At 44.2% G+C, this 20,761-nt stretch overlaps 1 protein-coding gene across 2 annotated transcripts in view; it reads left to right on the top strand.

The window, feature by feature from the left end:
* Nucleotides 1-20,761, top strand: part of TrpRS (Tryptophanyl-tRNA synthetase) — a 413,379-nt gene that overhangs the window by 176,373 nt on the left and 216,245 nt on the right. The gene's annotated exons all lie outside the window — the stretch shown is intronic.

Here is a 20,761-nt window from a genome sequence, read left to right as displayed (position 1 = left end):
TGTGGGGTGGATGTGGTTGAGAAGATTAGGAGAAATACACTGAGGTGGTTTGGACATGTGAAGAGAATGAAGAATGAAAGACTGACTAAGAGGGTGTATGTAGGTGAGGTGGAGGGAGGGAGAGGGAGAGGGAGAGGTAGACCGAGGATGAGGTGGAGGGATGGAGTTGAGAGGTATATGAGGGAGGGGGGGGTGAGGTGGGGGGAGGGTAGTCAAATGGTGGGTGACAGAGCGACTTGAAGGCGTTTTGTTTGCGGCCACCCTTTGCAGGATTAGGGCGTCGGGCTATAGATAGATAGATAGATAGATAGAAGTAGGTCACAAACAATAACAACACACAGCCTCACATCATCTATGCATCACTCATTGTCTGTTGCTGTCCCTCCTCACCTCGCTACCCCACCTCCCGCTGCTCCCCATCCTAAATTTGTTGTCCCTCCTCGCTCTGCTGTCCTTCCTCTTCTTCTGACTCCCGTGCTACTGGTGATGAAGATAACTCCCTTAAGTTTTCTGTCTTCTTCATAAAGAACTGCACGCCACAAGGGCGTGGGAAGTAATTCCATCTTGTGCGGTGTGTGTGATAAATGGGTGCATAAGAGATGTAGTGGTATCAGAGGTAGACTGCGAGATAATGCTGATTTTATGTGTACGGCGTGCCGGGGTGAGCAGGGGGAGATCGTCAGACGTGAAAGAATTGAACTTGCTGGTGAATCTCTTGAGTGTGTGGAAGAGTTTTGTTATTTAGGAGACATGTTGTGTGCTGGAGGTGGGGCTGGAGCTAGCTCTGTGGCTAGGGTGAGAAGTGTTTGGAAGAAGTTCAGGGAGCTCTTGCCTCTCCTGACATTGAGGGGGCTCTCCCTACGTGCTAAGGGGTCTTTGTATGCAGCGTGTGTTAGGAGTGTAATGCTGTATGGCAGTGAGACCTGGGCAGTGAAGGAGGAAGACATTCGCCGGCTCAGACGTACAGAAATGACAATGATTAGGTGGATGTGCAGTGCGTCCCTGCGTCCAAGGCCTGGAGGGGCTGGGTTTACAATGGAAGAGTTGAGAGGTAGGATGGGACTGGAGTGTATTGGTGTTGTGATGAGGAGAGGTAGATTGAGGTGGTTTGGACATGTGGAGAGGATGGGGGATGATAGTTGGGTGAGGAAGGTGAGAAGTGTTAATATTGGGGGTGGGGTTATGAGGGGTAGACCTAGAAAGACATGGGACGAGGTCATTAAGTGTGACCTTAGGGTTAAGGGACTGAACAGGGAGGCTGCAGTGGATCGTGCAGCATGGAGAGCCGCCATTAGGTGACCAAGGCCGACACATGCAAGCATGTTGGAGCCTTTAAAAACGAACGTGTGATTATCTTGGTCTGAGTGGTGTTTAAGAATTTAGATCTGCCATCACTTTCCTGGCCAAATTTTGTCCGAAAATGAGCCAAATTGCTCAGAATGGGGCCAAACTTCATTATCGAATACAGTATTATAGTTTGAATAAAACCAGTTTAAGCAACAGACAAACAAAAAATTGTTTTTATGCATAAACTGCCACACACGGTCTATCAGCTCAGGACTGTCCAAGGTGCGCGCGGCTAATTTGAAACCATCACGTACGTGTAAAGTCGCATTAAATCGAGAAACGCTTGTTAGTTAAACATATCTCCTTAAATATTTGCTTGTGTTAAAACGAATATGCGTTTTTTAAACTCGTGTTACTTGAGAGGTTACTGTATATCATCATCATTATCATCATACGGACCTCCTTTCCCACCCAAGGGCAGGGTGAGGAGTAGCAATGTCCAGACAGCCCAAAATTGCCCAGTCCAATGGGCCATGCTTCATTCACTCATCATTCAAGCCCTCGGAATCCTAGCTCTGTCGGATACACCAAGAACATTCACCACGTTCTGTAGCTTCACATAATCGTATCTGACAGAGTCAATCCAGACGCTGCCACATTAAAATGGGGTGCCAAAAATCCCTGATCATGCACTTCTCACAAAATTCATCCAGCCAGCTCGATCTCCTGTCAGTTCCCTAGCCTCACCGACTTCCAAACCTCTCATCCTCACACATTCATCCACCATATCTCTCCACCTTCTCTTTGGCCTACCTCGCCTCCTCTCTCCTTTGAATTCGCTCAGATGTACATTCTTCACCACCCTATTGTTATCCATTCTCTCCACATGACCATACCATCTCAGTACACTCTCTTCAATTCTGGTGTCCACGAATTTCCTCACTCTGCATCTTTCACGAATCACATTATTTCGTATCCTATCCACCCTCTGTACTCCACATACATTCCTCAGCAGTCCGATCTCCACAGACTCTTACTCTTGACTTTTCATTTTCATGCCACACCATAGTCTCACATCCACATGTTAAAGTTGGCACTAACACTCCTTCATGTAAGCCTCGTCCAGCCGCAACACTCGAACCTCTGTTTCTTATCAAGACCTTTATTGCACCAGCTACTTTTCTTCCTTGTGTCACTCTACTTTCAACTTCTTTTGCACATTTTCCTCTCTTTTTTGATCACTGTACCCAGGTATTTGAACTCTCTCACCAAGTCCAGTCTCTCTCCATTCACTGTTACATTGCACTGGGAGTCACCTTCTCTCTCAGTAACCATCACATTGCTCTTTTCTACATTTACTCTCAAGGAACGATGCTTACAGACATCAGCAAAACTGTGCACTAGCCAACCAAGTTCTTGTCCGGTACTTGCAAGCAGTATTGCATCATCAGCATACAACAAATTCGAGATATTCCATCCATCACCATTCATTACCAATGCCATCCCTCTCTCCATTACTCATTTTTTTTACTTCTCATATTACCCCATCCATATATATATTGAACAACCATGGGGATATCACACAACCTTGTCGCACGCCCACACTGATCGTGAACCATTCACTTAGATGCCCATTAACTCTGACACATGCTTCACTACCATCATAAAATCTCTTGATGGCACCTAGCAGCTTACCCTCAACACCATACATGCGCAGAGCTTTCCACAATCCTTCTTTGTCCACTTTGTCATATGCTTTTTCCAGATCCATGAATGCCATAAACACCTTATGGTCTTTCTCACAAGCCTTCTCTACTATCTGTCTCACTGCAAATATTTGGTCCATACATCCTCTGGATTTGGAGAAAGCATACGACAGGGTGGATAGACAAGGATTGTGGAAAGTGTTAAGAATATATGGAGTAGATGGGCAGTTGTTGAATGCTGTGAAGAGTATGTACGATGGTGCGAAGGCTGCAGTGCGTGTGGATGGTGAATTAAGTGAATTTTTCTCATTGAAAGTTGGGTTGAAACAGGGATGTGTCATGTCTCCATGGTTGTTCAATCTGTACATGGATGGGGTAATAAAAGAGGTACAAGGTAGGGTAGTGGATGTTGGAGTGGCCCTGGTGAGAGAGGATAGTGTTTGGAAACTCCATGTACAGTTGTTTGCAGATGATACTATGTTGTTGAGTGAAGACAAAGGGGAGCTGCAAGGCTTGGTGGATGAGTTTGGGAGAGTGTGTAAGAAACGGAATCTAAAGGTGAATGTAGGGAAGAGTAAAGTGATGGTCTTTGAGAGAGGTGAAGTCAGTGAATGTACAGCGAGGTTGGATGGTGAGGAATTGGAAAATGTGAGTACGTTTAAGTACTTGGGTAGTGTGATGAGTAAGGATGGAGGTTTTGAGGGTGAAGTGCTTGAAAGGGTACAGCAGGGAAGAAAGGTTGCTGGTTCTTTGAAAGCAGTGATAAGAAACAGGGAAGTGAGCATGTAAGTGAAAAAGTTACTACATGACAGTATTTGATACCAACTCTAACGTACGGAAGTGAAGCTTGGACGTTGTTGGAAGGACACAAGTCAAGAGTGAGAGCAGTGGACATGAGTTATTTAAGAGGGGCCTGTGGAGTCACATGGAGAGACAGGCTGACGAATGAGGATATAGAGAAGCGTTGTGGTGTGGATGTGGATGTGATAGGAAGCGTTATGAGGAACACACTGAGGTGGTTTGGCCATGTGGAGAGGATGGAGGGCGAAAGACTGACGAAGAGAGTGTATGTGAGGTGGAGGGAGGAAGAGGGAGAGGGAGGCCGAGGATGAGATGGAGGGATGGGGTGGAGAGGTATATGAGAGAGGGGGGTGTGAGTTGGGAGCAGTGCAGTGAAATGGCGGGGGACAGGGCGACTTGGAGGCGATTTGTTTGTGGCCACCCCAAACTGGATTGAGGCGTCTGGCAATAGATAGATAGATAGACATCCTCTGCCACTCCTAAAGCCACCCTGTTCATCACTCACCAGGACTTCCGATATCTGTCTTACTTTCTCTATAATAATTCTTCCATATATCTTCCCTACCACACTCAGTAAGCTTTTGCCACAATAATTCTTGCACTCACTTCGCTCACCTTTATTTTTGCACAGAGGTACAATCACAGCCTTTTTCCACTCTGCAGGCACAGTTTCACTCATCCATGCTTTCTTACATATCTCCAACAAGCACTTCATTCCATTCTTTCCACTACATTTATGCATCTCTGCATACACCTCATCAATCCCAGCTGCTTTCCCATTTTTCAGCTGCTTCACAGCACTCTTCACCTGTGCAAGTGTCATGTCTCCTGGCACTGCAGTCCTTCTCTGCACACCCCCAAAACCAATCATGTTTACAGCTGCTCTGTTCTCTTTATTCCCATTCATCACGCTTTCAAAATATTCTTTCCATCTGGTCCTTACTTAATCTCCATGGGTTACTAATGTACCACCTGCATCTTTCACACCATCCCATTTCTTTCCGCTTTCACTTCTACATTTCCTCACCTCATTACAGAATAACTTTCTATTTTCAGAGTAGTTCGCATTCATTTTTCTTCCTAGATCCTCATTTACCTCCTCCTTTTTCTCTTCACTAGTCTCATTACGTGCTTATTGCTCTCAACATATTCAGTTCTTATTTCAACTGAACCCTTTCCTGTAACCACTCTAGCCACTTCTTCCTCTTTTCCTCCACCTGTGTCTTTACCTCCTCATCCCACCATGCCGTACCTTTCTTCTTTGTTGTTATTCTTGCCAGACCACACACCACTTTAGCATTCCTAACTAAGCAGTCCGTATATACATTCCACAGTCTGTCCAGATCCATTTCATTCCAATTCAGTAATTCTAACTCATCCTATACTTTGGTCCTGTATTCACCTGCCATTTCTTTGATCCTCAGCTTCTCAACTTTCAGTCTTTCTCCCTGACTGCTCCTCTCTCTGCTGATCCACCTCACTCCTCTCAGCTTGATCTTGCATACCACAATCATATGATCTGACAGACCTCCACATCGTCCTCTCACAGCCCTCGTATCAGCAATCATTCCCATCATCGACCTCTGTACGAGCACGTAATCAATCAGGCTTCTTTCAACACGATCCCCGTTCCCTCTATACCATGTATATTTACGTGCATCTGTGTATTTGAAATACGAGTTACAAATGCACAACCTCCTTTCCTGACACATATCCTTTAGTCTCTTCCCATTATCATTTTCTCCTGGTACTCCATAACAATCCCAGTTAACTGGGAGGCTTGGGCAATTTACCTTCCCAGTTACAGATTTTTCTCGTATTTCTGATATTCAGATTGTCTATACAAAGACCATAAGTCTCACAGCAGTAAATACAATTCAAGTACTCACCACTCACATCAAAGGCCACAGTAAGAGATTCCACCTGAAAAATTGCCTCATAAACACACATCATGGTCATAACGCATGTGCATGCAATGCCTTGCAGTACTGCAAAATGCACAACTCAGTTTTGTTAACTACCTAATTATTCAGTGTATGTACTGTACTCATAGAAATGGAAAAATAAATAAAATCTTGAACATTTATTGGTTAAGTGATGTTATTTTAAGACTGCACTGAAGAATTATCATGACACCTGTACCCCCACTTCAGCTTTGTTTACGGTCCCGGCCCCAACTTACCCCCGCCATTCCACCCCTCACCCAGCAGTCAGCTGTTTTGCACCATTCTGTTAACTACCTAAGTATTCGTTGTATGTACTGTACTCATAAAAATGGAAAAATAAAGAAAATCTTGAACATTTATTGGTGAACTGATGTTAAGACTGCCGTGTAGAATTATCACGACACCTGTGCCCTCACATGAGCATTGTTTATGGTCCTGGCCCCAACTGTATTTCTTCCCCACCTGACCGCCACCATTCCACCCCTCACCTGCCAATCAGCTGTTTTGCACAAAGTAAAATAAATGATGTACAGAGTGCAAGCATGTTTTTTTTCTTCTTCCAACAAAGTAAACATTTATTCCTATTAACATTTTTTTTTTTTTTTTTTTTTCCAACTCTGCCTGTGCATATGCATTCTAAGATGAATTAATGTGGTTCAAGTTAGAGTCGGTCGATTAGGAAGAAAAATGCACCAGCATTTGCTGGTTGCTGATTTGCTCTTCCGAGGTGTCTGGTTTACGAATTCCATGCCTGTCTTTGAGACGATTTAACCATCCAATACTGAAATCACACGTGACTTCTATATTCCTTTTACTGTGAAATTCTCTTGCTTTTTCTTGTATAAGAGGATCAGAAATACGTGCTTCCTTAGATTTTGCTAAGCAAAACCACTCATACGATGAAGAGTATGCCCCTTTTCAATGGACTGACTTGTTTTGCTTTTCATGAAAAATTCATTGAGCTTGGATGCTTGGGTCTTAATATCATAAATCATTGAATTTCCTACATTATATTCAGTCATCAGTGTTTTATAATGTTCACCTTTTTCAAGTCTATTGCATACATCCAGCTTCTGTTTCAAGGTAAGCACGACATACTTACGTTTAGTTTGCTTTTTAGACATTTTGAAGTGTAGAAATACCGTCTATCAGAGCGACACAACAGCAAGAGAGCTTGTTTACTGTCTGGTGGTAAAAAGCAGACTGGTGATTTATGGAGGGTGTGGAGGATGACTGAATTCAAGTAGGAGAAACGGGGGGAGAGGAGAGGTGGTTAAAAGGATTTACTTGGGATTTACATTAGCCGGAAATGCCTTCACCTCGCTTTGTCCGACTTCACCCAGTCTCGCGTGACACGGTAAAATGGTGGTTTTGCGGTCCATTCAAATTGGCGTACAGTTATAACTTACGGGCACATTCACCAGCCCTTGAATTTTCTCGTTTTTCTGAGTATTCCGTTTGTCTGGATACCGGATAGCAGGGATTGTACTGTATATATATATATATATATATATTTATACCGTATTTCGCGGCATGTAAGACGCACTTTTTTGTCTCAGAGTTACATTAAAATATCCCCATGCGTCCTGCACGCTAGACTGAGGCAGGTTAGTTTGGTTCCATTGAGAAGAAACTCATAAAGATGATCATCTCACTGCTTAGCAACCACAGGAGTTTTCTACAGTATGCAGATTTGATTTGATTTTTAAAAACAATATACACTAGTGTGTATATGCAGCAGATTTAAGAAACACGCGAGTTCAGAAACACATAAAACTTTCGCGGGTTTGTTTACAGCTCAACTGGCTAACATCGTGAAGATATTTAGCGATTTAGCAGTTTAGCATCCACACTATTCCAGCAAGCTAACGTACATGATCACTGGTGAACTGTCTGCTAACCTTCTGAAAGGCAATCATGACCACTTTGCTTGCCATCCATTCACTAACTAGCAAAGCAATCATACTGGAGAGATGCTGGCTAGTGAAACTGCCAAGTCATCAAAACAGACTTTCGTCACGTATGGAAATTCAGTAACCCTAATTAGGTCAGTTACTTTTGTGACATTTTGTGAGTGTATATATGCAGCAGATATTAAAACACGCAAGTTCAAGAACACAAAGCATTCACTGTTTGTTTTCAGCTCAACTGGCCAATACCGTCAAGGGGTTTAGCGGTTTAGCAACTTAGCAGGTTAGCGTCTAGCGTACACCCTGCTCTAGCAAGCTAACATGCTCACTGGTGAACTGTCTGCTAACCTTCTGAAAGGCAATCATAACCACTTTGCTTGCCATCCACTTACTAACTAGCAAAGCAATCATACTGGAAAGATGCTGGCTAGTGAAACTGCCAAGTCATGAAAACAGACTTTCGTCATGTATGGAAATTCAGTAACCCTAATTAGGTCAGTTACTTTTGTGACATTTTGTGAGTGTATATATGCGGCAGATATTAAAACACGCAAGATCAAGAACACAAAGCATTCACTGTTTGTTTTCAGCTCAACTGGCCAATGCCGTCAAGGGGTTTAGCGGTTTAGCAACTTAGCAGGTTAGCGTCTAGCGTACACCCTGCTCTAGCAAGCTAACATGCTCACTGGTGAACTGTCTGCTAACCTTCTGAAAGGCAATCATAACCACTTTGCTTGCCATCCACTTACTAACTAGCAAAGCAGTCATACTGGAGAGATGCTGGCAAGCGAACCTGACAAGTCATCAGAATTGATTTTTGTCGCATATGGAAATTCAATCACCCTCATATGGTTGGCTTCTCTTAGTGACATTTTGTTTCATGCCTGACAAGAGTATCATAGAAGTGAACAGTCTTATTATACCAATAGCGAAAAACAGGAAAAACAGTTGTAACGTAAACAGTACTGCCTGAAGTTACAGCTTCACTTTTTCAGCCAAGTGAAGTACTTCAGCAATGTCTATGCAACTCAGGGCACACCCAATTACAGTATTTTGTTATGAAAATAGGATAAAATTCACTGAGTAGCATAACTGATACAATATCTGAAATAGCGTGCCTGACGGGCATTCATATCAGCGTCTGCCATTTCTGCTGTATTCTTAGCAGTCGAAGCGATCAGAATGATTGACAACGTTCTTGTCTGCATCTCCGCTGCCTAAGCAAAGCTCTCATGATCGGCAATGGCGATCATTTAGGCCGTAACGTCCAAATTGGTTAGGTTAGGTTAGGTTATGTTGTAAAGTCGTTTGCCATTTTGGACGTTATGGCCGAAACGACCAGAATCCTAAGGTTTGGGTGAGAGTTTGGTGTGGGTGTAGTTAAGGAAGTAGGAGTGGGAAGAGTCAGGCTAGGGAACTGATAATCCGCTTATTATAATCTCTTCAGCCCAGCAATGTATTTTATAGGGTAGTTTATTCATGCTCGCCATATGATTTTATTCAGTTCAGGAAGCATGTACTAAGGAGGTTAATGTGGGCTGTATCAAATGCCCCAAGTCTGGATATCGCCTGTGCTCAGTTAAAACGATTGCCAAGTTAAAGTCGTATGAAGTGTGGTATAAGCAATTCAGTGGATGGTACTGAGGACCATTTACTGTATGAGAGTGACAGTGAAACAGTGATGATGACCATGGTGATGACTTCCAGTGATGCTTCAGGACTTGGGGAAAATAGTGATGAATTCTCAGGATTTGAAGACGAGTGAAATTTTCACCATGTCGGTAATATGAAGTGAATATAGGTTTTAGGTGATCATGACAGATGCAACCAAGGAAAATTTAGGATCAGTGGTGCTGTACACCTTTAGTCTTGCACTGACGATGTTTGGATGAATAAATTGTTTGAGATGTTTCATGTCCTTAAGTGATGATATTTATATTGAACAACCAAATACATTTTGATGTTTTTGGCATATAATAAAGCCACTGGGTACTCCAAAACTGACTGATGTAAATGTTTCAGAGGCGAGCGAATGTTACATGTGGTGTGTACATGTGTGCGTGTGTGTGTGTACCATAGTGACTAGGAGGCAGCAGTGTTAAGACCACAAATGGATGTTTTCACAGTACTCGAATGTTTTGAGATGGATGTCTGTTTTTAGCAAATTCTGATAAGAGAATTATGCATTTTTAACTGTTAATGCTGCAAGGAAAACAGCTGACAGTAAGGGAGTGATACTGTGAGAAGAGGGTAGAGATAGTTGTCTAGCGCTTGGTATGCAGCAGTGTTGCTAAGGAATAGTTTCACCATTCTCGACATGTTTTGAGATGAATGTCTGTTTTTAGTCAATTGTGATCAGTGAAGAACGTATTTTTAACTGTTGATGCTGCAAGGGAAACATCGCAGACAGTGAGGAAGTGATACTGAGAGGAAGGGGTAGAGACTGCTGTCTAGCGACTGGGAGGCAGCAGTGTTACTAAGGTGTAACAATGGATGTTTTCACCATACTCAGTATGTTTTGAAATGAATGTTTATAGTAAATTATGATCAGTGAAACATGCATTTTTAATTGTTGATGCTGCAAGGCAAACATAGCTGACAGTGAAGGAGTGATACTGAGAGAAGAGAGTAAAAACAGCTGTCTATCCTGTTCCCAAGCAGCCTTGCTATATTGAACTTTGGTTGTGAAACATTGTAATTTGTGTATTTACAAGTGCTTCCTTTTTATATTATTTGTGGAGGTAATTACAGGTTAGTTAGAGTGCATGATTAATGATGGTAGTAGTCTGATATTGTGCTTGAGTCAAGGCAATGTGAGGAAATTCCGTAACAGGTGTGGAATATGACTGGGTTCTTTTAGGATAAATGAACTGATGTGAATATTCATTGTACTTTATGTTTTCGTCAGTGAATGAAAGAACAGAGTTTATTGACTTCATTTGTGGTTTTAAATTCATAAAATATTAAAAACAGTGTTTATATCAGTTTACTGATACATATTTATCAACAAAGTTGAGATGGCCTCGTGGTTTGAAGTCACGTTTTGTTAAGACGGGGTTTTGTTTTCTTTTCTCTTTTCCTGTATAATTCTTTGTACATAAAAGAAGAAACTAAAGGATGATGAGCAGTACTGAATAGATTCTGAAAGGTTAGTGTGTATCTAAGTGATAGTGGCTCATATCAGTTACGTTTTGTCAAGAAGGGGCATTGTTTTCTTTCCCTGTACCATTCTTTGTATATAAAAAAAAGAAACCAAAGGCTGATGATCAGTAATGAATAGATTATGAAAGGTGAATGTGTATCTGTGTGGTAATGGCTCTTATCAAGAAACCTTACTGCAGTCTTGGTTGGGGCAAACTTTTTTTTCACAGAACTGCCCTGCCAGAATTAGGGTGCGTCTTTCACAATGCTGCATCTTACATGCCGCGAAATACGGTATATATATATATATATATATATATATATATATATATACAGTATATATACAGTAAATCCTCATTTTTCGCGGCAATGTTGCGCCAAAACTGCGCGAAATGCGAAACATCGAATTGTGAAGTTAAGAATCATTGGGAAAAATACAGTAGAGGAGCCTTCTGGTGGGACATGTACCTACCCTATCAGAAAGTACAATAAAACCAGACAGGCCCTACCCAAAGTTAAATGAAGAGTGTTTACTAGTGCTAAAACAGCATAACTCAATAAACATGTACCTGAAATAACATTAAAACTGTTATAAAGAGCTGCAACACCAAAAATCCTTACCAGAAATAAAGTGAAGACTGTCTTGAGTGGCAGGTGAAGGTGTGTTGAGGGTAGATGGGCTAGTTACTAGGTGACATGGGTCTCTCTGGGGAAGCCCCATCACCTATGCTGAAGCCCTCGAAGTTGAACTCAGGCTCCTGCACCTCCACTTCCTCTCTGTCCACTTCTCCTCCTTCATCCATCCCTGCTGGTACGTCCAAGTCTTGCAGAATAGCAGCCACAGTCTGTCTCTCATGATAATATCATGTGATTCGGGCATGTCTCTGCTCCTTTATGTTTCTGTTGTAGACAGCCATCATTTGAGACTTCAGATCACTCAAGGTCGATAGGATGTTGGTAGCCTCAGGCATAGTCCTGGTGTATGCATTGAAGGTGGTTGCTATGTCAGTTGCGGTGGACAGGGTGGTCCCAAGATGGCCGCCAACAAATGAGCATCGGTATGTGTCGTCAGCTGCCAGCTGGGAGCATCGAATTGTGGGGAAATTCGTGAATCGTGTCAACTCGGAAACTTTTTTGTCACGCGAAAAATGAGGCGTCAAAGTAAAATGCATCCAAATACGAGGACTTACTGTATGTGTGTACAGTATGTATGTATAGTATATACAGTATAATGGTATACCCCAATCTAATGAGTAAAAACCCATTGTTAGAGGGGGTAACGTATCTCGGGGTAGATTTAGCATGCAAAGTACAGGTATACCCTGGTTTAACAATGCAATTCGTCTGATAAAAACCATTGTTGAGCATGATATTGTATATTGGGGTATGTTTAACATGTAATGTAATGGGATGCATTTTTCAGCCTTGGGTTTCCTTCCCAACCAAGTCCAAACCCCACCCAAGTGAGCCCAAAAACAAGTTTAACCCGCGGCGTCCCGTCGACGTACTTTAACGCGCTGCAATTGCAAGGTCCATAATTTCCACAATTTTCAAAATTCACGCGAGATTTTCGATTCGCCCACCTACCCAAGCCTCCCCTAGCTGCCACCAAGCGGGCAGCATCCCAGACCCCGCGTGACCTGTGCGCGCCCTTGTCTCGGTCACTCACCTGTTAGCAGTGACTCAGGTCAGACATGGCGCGTAAAGGTCTCTCAGACGACGAGATACAATCCGCCCTGGATGCCTTCACTGGAGATAGTGATTCTCCACTTGATGACGATGTGGTGGATCGAGATTATGTGCAGCCTGAGGGGGAAATAACATGCAGTGATGAGAGGGTCCCTTCACCCCGGAAAAAGCGGTGTCATGTATTGTAAGGCAAGGGAAGGCCAGCCTGCACCCAAAACACCTGCACGGACCTCTCTCCAGCCCCTAGAGAGAGATTCTGATGAGGACAAGGACGAGGACGGCGGCTTAGACGTGATGTTGCCTCGTGGTTGGGGAAGGGAAAAATCTCACCCCGAGGATCAGAAGGTGGGGCGAGAAGGCAAATAAGGTATGGTCCTAGTGTTTTGTCTGGGGAAGGCGAAAGTGGTGTGGCGGGAGTGCGGGGTGAAAGGGAAAGTGGTGTGGCGGGAGTGCGGGCTGAAAGGGAAAGTGGTGTGAGGGAGGCAGCACGAGCACATGGTGCACATAGGCATAGGGGAGAGGAGGTGGAGCCGCTCCCCAGCTCGTCTTTCTCCCCACAATATTCCCAAACTTCCTCCCCACAGCCCCAGGATGTGGGGAAAGGAAGGAAAGGGAAGGGAAAGGGTAAAGGAAAAGGGAGAGGGAAGAGAAGTGCGAGTGATGAAAGGCGCCGCTCTCCACCTCCCCAACCTCCCCCACCACCCTCACCTCCCGACCCTGATGAAGGCGACGATGGTGACGAGGCTGGAGACGGTAGTGTCTCGTGAAACTGGGAAGGTGGGAGTAATTTTACTCCCATCATTCACCCTTTCACCGAGGAGTGGCAGTCTGGTTGCACGGCTCCAGGTGTGCATGCGGGTTCCACTAGGGTGGATTTCTTCCACCTGTTCTTTGGGGAGGCGTTTGTGGGGCGCATAGTGGAGCAGACAAACCTATTTTCACGAACACAGCGCCGTGAAACTGAATGTCTGGGTACAACTAGCAGGCATTCCCAGCAATATGACTATCCTGTGACAATTTCTGAGATGTTCTTATGTTTTGCCCTGGTTCTCTTGATGGGTGTTGTCAGGAAAAATCAAATACCGGCATACTGGACCACTGACCCAATGACCATCACACCTTTCTTTGGAAAGGTGATGAGTCGTAATAGATTTCAGCAGATTCTCGGCCGCCTCCACTTTTTTGATGCAGAAGATTCAGCTAATGCTAATAACACTGATAAAATGAGGAGAATTAGGCTTGTATTTGATCATTTACGGGAAATGTTCCGCTCCTCATTTTATCCTTACAGAAACCTCGTCATAGACGAGCGTCTTGTGTTGTGGAGAGGCAATATTTCCTTTCACCAGTACATACCCAGCAAGAGACACCGTTTCGGGTTCAAGATCTTTGTTATGTGTGACTGTAAGACTGGTTAAGTGCAAGACATAGTCTTGTACACGGGCGCACAGGCAGATATAACAGAGATCGTAGTATTGGACTCTCAGGGGCCATGGTGAAGACAATGATAGAGGAGTACCTTCATCGTGGTCATGTGTTGTACCTGGACAACTGGTACACTAGCCCTCTTCTCGCTCGGTTCCTCCATCAACACGACACCGGAGTCTGTGGTACAGTAAAGAGAAACCGTCGCCATATGGTCAAGATAGGGAGGAAACTTGACAAGAACGAGGTGGTTTTCTTCCAGGTAAATAACATCCTTGCCACCCTGTGGAACCACAACAGGGAAGTTTGCCTCCTATCGACTGTACATAGCCCCCTGATGCACCACACAGACTCCGTTGATCACCGTAGCGAGAGGAGGCGCAACGTCTGGAAACCTGAGTCTGTACTTGACTATAATCTGAACATGAGGCAAGTGGATCAGTCAGACTCGATGATTTCCAGTGTGGACTGTGCCAGGACCACGATGAAGTGGTACAAAAAGCTCTTTTTCCACTTCCTCGACATCACGGTCCTCAACGCACACTACCTGCACGCCATGACAACGGGAATATCAGAGACCTTTGAGGGGTTTGTGAGGGAGCTGTCATGTGAAATAATCGCCAGGTATGCCCAGGACAGGCCCACACACCGCACACGCACCCCCATGGCTACCCAGACTCCCCGATGCCTCGCAGGACACCACTACCCTAGCACAATCCCTTCCCAACCAAACCGTCGTAAACCCCAGCGCCGCTGCCATGTATGCAAGCACTCGACAGTCAGACCAGCCACTCAGAGAAAAGACACAAGGTACGAGTGTGCAGAGTGCAGTGTTGCGTTGTGCCTTCAGCCCTGTTTCAAAGAGTACCATAACTTCCTACACTACTGAAACTGTGTGGGATGGCGATATGACGCTCAGTATAATGGTAAGGCCAGTCAGTATGTGCTAAGTCTTATATAAAGTTGAAACGGGTGTAATGTTAGCAGGAAAGTAATGTATAAGTTGAGAAATAGTGTAAGTTGAAAGAAGTGATATCAAAACTACACCCACTGTGTAAATTTGCGAAAATATGACGCTCAGTATAACAGTCTGGTCAGTAAATATGTGATAGCAAGAATATAAAGTGGAAACAGGTGTAATGTTAGCAGGAAAGTAATGTATAAGGTGAAAAATAGTGTAAGTTGTAACAGTTGATGTCACGAGTACACCCACTGTGTAAATCTGCGAAAATATTACCCTCAGTAGAACATTCTGGTTTGTAAGTATGTGATAGCAGCGATATACTGTAAAGTGGAAAAGGGTGTAATGTTAGTAGGAAAGTAATTTATAAGTTGAATACTAGTGTAAGCTGAAACAAATGATATCGCAATAACACTCACTGTGTAAATATGCGATAATATTACGCTCAGTAGAATAGTAAGGTCTCCAATTATTTGATAGCAATGATATACAGTGGAAACATGTGTAATGTTAGTGGAGAGGTATTATATAAGTACAAAAATAGGTTGTAAGTTGAAATAATAGTCATAGCGACTTCACCCTCTGTGTTATAATGTGCTATTATTACGCTAAATATTATCGTAAGGCCTGAAACTATCTCAAAACAGTTCTTTAAAGTGGAAAAGTGTATAATGTTATTAGGAAAGTATTATGTAACTTGGAAAAAACACAATGCGAGTTGAAACAACAGTTACAGCGAGTTCACTCACTACGTAAATAAGCGCTAACATTACGCTAAATGTTATCGAAAGGCCTGTGAATACGTAAAAACAGTTCAGTAAAATGTAAAATTGTATAATGTTATTGGACATGTATTATGTAAGTAGAAAAAATGATATGTATCATGATTCAGCAATGTTAGCAATTCATCAGTGAACAGTTTGGCCGATTTCGCTCGGTTCGCCCGATGGTACAATGCTTATTTCACCCCTATTTTTGTATAAAATCCAATTTACTCTTGTATCACATGTTTTTATGTTTGTAATAAATACATATCTACTTACTTTCATTAGTTTCCCAGACTTATAATACCATAGAAAACGTGAGAGCCACAGAACACGGTACCAGGTGTAACGAAGGTATACCTGTTTAGGCCACTTATGGACCCCGGTGAACACTTTCTTGGTGATTGACCATTGTTGCTGACCAAAAGTGAAAGTTTTAGCAAAAAAAATTTGGGTCCAAAAATGGTCGGGATTGGAGGGTACCAGTGGTGAAAAAGTGGTCGGGACGGGGCGGGTTAAAGCCAATCTGAATGGCGTAACGGTCAGAAAAGAAGCTAACCTAAGCCTTTTACCTGTAAATAACTCACTAAAATCAACAAATAAAATCTGAAAATCATAAAATAAGTTACGCTGGGTATCGTATATCAGGGTAGATTTAACATGTAAAGTAATGGTATGCATTTTCCAGCCTTGGGTTTCCCCCCCCCACCCAATTCTTTTTTTTAGGGTAGCTCTGCATTGAGTGGCAATCCAAATTATTTCCTGTAAACTAAGAAAACATTACTTTTACAACTCTGGGTGGTAACCTTATAACCAACCAAGACGTATTCCCTACCTGACAACAAGTGGGTTGGCAGAGGGTTAGTGCCCCTCCTCAGAAAACAACTAACTATAAATACGAACAAGAAGCCGCAGACCAGGACTGACCAAAAGGTGACGACAAAAAAACGAAGAAAGGACATAGCCGGGGTATTGCATTTAGGGCTACCTTATATCAACGTATACCTGTATGTGTGTACTGTAGATATATATTCTGTATATATATATATATATATATATATATACAGTGCTTGTCAAGTATCGAGCGCCTATGGCAGGGCGCGCAATACTTATGGCCAAAAAAGAATCACTCGTTTTTGGTACTAAAAATTGAGCCAGAAGTTTGCGGCACTAGCATGACGTCACAGTAGCCTGAGGCCTTCCGACGCGCTGGTTGGTTCCTGACTCAGTTGCCTACAGGCTGCGTGAGAGGGAGGAACTCCACAGCGTCTCTCTTTCTGCGCCATTTTTTACCGAGTGTCCCGCAGTTTTTTGGCTTTCGCCACTTTGTTGTGGCACCTACCCGTGAACTTTCGAGTGAAATCATATCCCAGATCATTGCTTTAACCCTTTAACCGCGGGCATTGTTTTGCCCTGACTGGCCTCTCCCGCGGGGGTTCCAGCCAAAATGTAAACAAACTTTAAACCTTTATAACTCTGCACAGAATAAATCTAGAGCGAAAAATAAGGTACCATTAGAAAGTACTAACCTTCGGCTTTGCAATGATGTAGGTTTCATGATTTCGTTGACTATCACTGGATGGGCAGTGCCATTAGAAGTGAGCAATCTAAAATCATTATTTTTCGCTTACACACAATTACCTTCGTTCACACACCATTACCAAATCCAGCCAAAATGTAAACAAACTTTAAACCTTTATAACTCTGCACAGAATAAATATAGAGCGAAAAATAAGGTATCATTAGAAAGTACTAACCTTCGGCTTTGCAATGATGTAGGTTTCATGATTTTGTTGACTATCACTGGATGGGCAGTGCCATTAGAAGTGAGCGATCTAAAATCACTATTTTTCGCTCACACACCATTACCAAATGCCAACCTCATTCTGATAATAATACTATAAACATATATGAACACTGCACATACGATAAACACCCACTCTGTGTTCACTGAGGCAGGTAAAAGGCACTGTAATTGCCCGCACTTCACTGCCACATCAGCGGTGTTGTAATCACTGTTTTTCGCTCACACACCATTACCAAATGCCAACCTCATTCTGATAATAATACTATAAACATATATGAACACTGTACATACGATAAACACCCACTCTGTGTTCACTGAGGCAGGTAAAAGGCACTGTAATTGCCCGCACTTCACTGCCACATCAGCAGTGTTGTCACTCACACAGCTGGACAGATACTGATGCGTGTTTGGTCAGGGGTGGGGTGGGGGGCCCAGGGGGTGGGAGGTGGGGGCCCGGGGGGGGGAGGAGGGAGGTGAGGGTCGGCTGGAGTGAAAGAACTTAATAGCTACTCTCCCTTGAAACAATTGGCGCACGGAAAAAACGCGCGGTATTCAAAATATTCACAAACGTTCAAGAATGACACCCGCGGTTTGGTCCAGTTTTTGCAATGTCATTCGGGGATGACACCCGCAGTTAAAGGGTTAAAGAAGGGAGGCCACCAAATGAAGGAAATTAGTGAATTGGTTGGTGTGGCTCGATTGACAGTGCGTAGGTGGTGCGCCCGTTTTCGAGTGGAAAACAGTGGTGACGTTCCCACAAAGAAACCGCGGTCTGGTAGGCCCAGGAAAACTTCCCCGAGGTCTGTTAATGTTTTAAAACGTGCAGTGGAGTCTAATCCTTGTGTGAGTGCAATGAAAATAAAGGAGAGCAACCTGGAAGAGTTTTGTGAGCTTTCTGTGCGCACAGTCTCTCGAAGGGTCCATGAACTTGGTTACACAAGTCACAGGCCTGTGAGAAAGCCTCTTCTCACTCGTTACCAGCAACTTAGTAGGCTTGCCTTTGCTAACAAATACCTTAATTGGGGTGAGGAGCAATGGTTGTCAGTGTTGTGGTCTGATGAGGCAATGTTTAGTGTTACCTGTAACAGAGGAGCACGTGTATACTGGCGCAAAGGTAGTGACCCACTTGACCCACGTTACATTGAAAGCACAGTTAAACGTCCTGATTCACTCATGGTATGGGGTTGTTTTTCTGGTAAAGGTTTGGGGAAGCTTGTTGTGCTTCCCAAGAACTGCCGAGTGAATCAGGATGTTTATCTGGATCTTCTGTGTGATCATTTACCAGAGTCCTTCGAGCTAACAGGTGCACAAGTGTTCCAGCAGGACGGTGCACCTGCTCATAAGGCCAAATCGGTCACCAAATGGCTTCGTGACTACGAGGTATCATTCATGAAAGACTGGCCAGGAAATAGCCCAGACCTCAACCCGATAGAAAACCTCTGGTACCTTGTAAAGAAGAATCTCCAAGGGAAGGACGTGAGCTCTCTGCCTAAGCTGGAAGCCGCCATTCGTGACTCTATCTATCTATCTATAGCCAGACGCCTCAATCCCGTTTGGGGTGGCCACAAACAAATCGCCTCCAAGTCGCCCTGTCCCCCGCCATTTCACTGCCCTGCTCCCAACTCACACCCCCCTCTCTCATATACCTCTCCACCCCATCCCTCCATCTCATCCTCGGTCTCCTGGGACAAAATACCCCTCCAGCACCTCAGGAACCTCTCCCTTTCACTTCCAAGACGTCTCAGGTCCGTGAAGAAGCATAAAGGATACCCTATGAAGCACTAAAGTTAAATAAAATGCATTATTTATATGTTTTTTCGATGTTGAAAGGTTTGTTTCGTAGGACGGACGCAGGGCACTCGATACTTCTGTCGAGCACTATATATATATATATATATATATATATATATACAGTAATCACTCTAATATCTGGACGCCCAATAACCGAACATCCCCACTAACCGAACCTTATCGTCCTGGGATCAAAGATTCCCAAATGGTCCGAAAATCCAAAAAAATTAAAAAAAAAATCGATTTTTTGCCGTCCGTAATTTGAACTTGCCGCGCGCGCCGCGTGAGAGCATTGTTTTGGTTCGTCATTCCTCCGACGTCCGATAGAGCGCCACTGCATCCTCCCCACTTCCCGCCTGTCTCTCACCGCGACTGGACCTACGCTGTTCGCCATGGCTGCCCAAGTGCTCGCTTTTGTGGTGGTGCCGTACTTGCTGCAAGGCCTCCTACTGCTCTCTGCCCTACTCTTAGTGTGTGTGATGATGGCCCCGCCTCCTGAGAAAAGGAAGAGAGTGGTGTTGACTCTGGAGAAGAAACGGGAGATATTGGAGAAGGTTGATGCGGGTTGGTCTTCTTCACGCATTCTCCGCGAGTTCAACCTGGCCCGGTCGACTTTGTTCGATATCAAGCGTTCCCGAGACAACCTTATGCAGTACACGGCTGACTTCTCGTCGAGAAGCAAACGCAACGTGGAGAGGAAGGTTATGTTTACCCCCAAGTATGCAGAGATCGACCGCTCCACGTTGATTTGGTATCGACAGCAACGTGCAGCTGGTGTGATGGTACGTGGAACGGAGCTGAAGGCTGCTGCTGAGAAGTTTGCAAGGCTTCACGACGCCCTTGACTTCAAGGCATCCGAGGGTTGGCTTTTCGCGTTCAAGTTACGACATGGCCTTACTAACCGTAAAGCACATGGCGAAGCATTGGACGCTAACGAGGATGGAGTGGACGAGTTTCGGCACAAGGTGAAAGGCTTGATCGACAGGGAGGGCCTCACTCTCGGTCAAGTCTATAACGCTGACGAAACTGGCCTATTCTATCGCTCGGTGCCAACGAACACTCTAGTCGATGAGACGGAGAAGCGTGTACCTGGCCGCAAGCTTTCTAAGGAACGGATATCTGCTTTGTGTTGTGCCAATGCTAACGGCATGCACCGGCTTAAGCCCGTTATTGTTGGCCGTGCAAAGCAGCCTCGGTGCCTTCGTGGGGTGATGGATGTCCTTCCTGTCGTATGGTACCATTCTTTGAAAGCATGGTTCACAGCTGTGATTTTCAAAGACTGGTTTCACCGTCACTTCGTCAAGGAGGTCATCCAGTACCAGACGAAGACACTGGGAATTCCTCGCGACCAGGTAAAGGCTTTCCTTCTCCTCGACAATGCACCTGCCCACCCATGCGACAAGGACTTGGTTGCTGAAAATGGCCGTATTAGGTGCATGTTTCTGCCACCTAATACGACTGCTCTCATTCAACCAATGGACCAAGGAGTGATCGTGGCAACAAAGCGCCTGTACCGTCGGAAGTTCCTGGACG

The sequence above is a fragment of the Coenobita brevimanus genome, chromosome 54, assembly GCF_032717465.1.
Source record: "Coenobita brevimanus isolate Jiangsu-jjx chromosome 54, ASM3271746v2, whole genome shotgun sequence".
NCBI classification, from domain to species: domain Eukaryota; kingdom Metazoa; phylum Arthropoda; class Malacostraca; order Decapoda; family Coenobitidae; genus Coenobita; species Coenobita brevimanus.
Note: the sequence above shows the minus strand (reverse complement) of the source record. Positions and strands in the feature narration are given on the sequence as shown.